At 35.3% G+C, this 1,284-nt stretch overlaps 1 protein-coding gene across 1 annotated transcript in view; it reads left to right on the top strand.

Moving 5' to 3' along the window:
- Positions 1-1,284, top strand: part of LOC106473653 (Down syndrome cell adhesion molecule-like protein Dscam2) — a gene marked incomplete at both ends in the record, with an annotated part of 45,617 nt that overhangs the window by 32,879 nt on the left and 11,454 nt on the right. The window lies entirely within an intron of this gene.

Below are 1,284 nucleotides of genomic sequence, written 5' to 3'. Positions count from 1 at the left end.
GTTATGTTAAACTTATATTAAAGTCGAAACGTTGTACATTTGTTGTTATGTTAAACTTATATTAAAGTTTTCTTCATTACCAATTCAAGCCGTCTCCAACCATTATTAATCAAGTTTACTCAACATCAATTTGTTTGTTTGGTTTGTTTATTTCTTTTAGAGCAAAGCCACACTAGGCTATCTGTTGTTGTCCACAGTGGGGACTCGTACCCCGGATTTTAGCGTTTGAAGTCCATAAATTTACCATTATCCCACCGAGGGACAGCGTCCATTTGAAATATTCATTTTCTAATTAAATCAAAGTTGAACTGAGTACTTTCAGATGGTCAATCTTCCTTTATCGAGTTCACTCCTGATGCATGAAGGTCTTTCAGATTTTGACTCTTTTTCATTCAATTCACTCCTGATGTAGGAAGGTCTATCTTTCAGAAGGTTGCTCTTCCTTTACCCAGTTCATTCCTGATGTAGGAAGGTCTATCTTTCAGAAGGTTGGTCTTCCTTTGTCCAGTTCATTCCTGATGTTCCTAGGTCTATCTTTCAGAAGGTTGGTCTTCCTCTATCTAGTTCATTCCTGATGTAGGAAGGTCTATTTTTCAGAAGGTTGAACTTCTTTCATCCAGTTCATTCCTGATTTAGGAAGGTCTATCTTCAAAAGTGCTCACGGTTTTCGAGTATTTTTACTGTGATTTATTTGCTTTTTTTACTATCCGTGTTTTTCCGGTATCATGGATGACTTGTTTAACACATACTCGAAATTGTTTGACAAAACTGGGCATTTAAAACGCAATATAGAAATAACTTTCACTAAGGTGTTTTTAATTATACCCATAATGAAAAAACAATCATAAGTCATAAGTCACGAAATGAATATGTTCATCGGATGACTGAGTTCATTGTTTTGTGGTATCACATATTAATGTTTAAAATACCATGCATAATTACAGAAGGCGCTCACGATAAGCCTGCTATGCTCTTTCCCTTAATTATGGAAAGTCTGCATGCTTAGATTTGTTTGTGTTGTTTATACGCGCAAAGCTAAACAATGAGATATCCGTAGATATCGAATCACGAATTTTAGCGTTATACGCCAGCAACCTTACAGCTAAGATAGTGGGGACAAAATGGTTAGGACAGAAATGGTTATATCTTCTTATAGAAACGCTTTAAATTTTATATTTTCAATATGTAACATTTATAAGCTAATTTGGGTGTTTGTAAGTTTCGTGGGTTTTGTTTGTTTGTTTTGAATTTCGCGCAAAGCTACACGAGGACTATCTGTGCTAG

Source organism: Limulus polyphemus, unplaced genomic scaffold (assembly GCF_000517525.1).
Source record: "Limulus polyphemus unplaced genomic scaffold, Limulus_polyphemus-2.1.2 Scaffold6373, whole genome shotgun sequence".
In the NCBI taxonomy this organism is placed as follows: Eukaryota; Metazoa; Arthropoda; class Merostomata; order Xiphosura; family Limulidae; genus Limulus; species Limulus polyphemus.
This window is presented reverse-complemented; position numbering and strand designations above follow the sequence as displayed.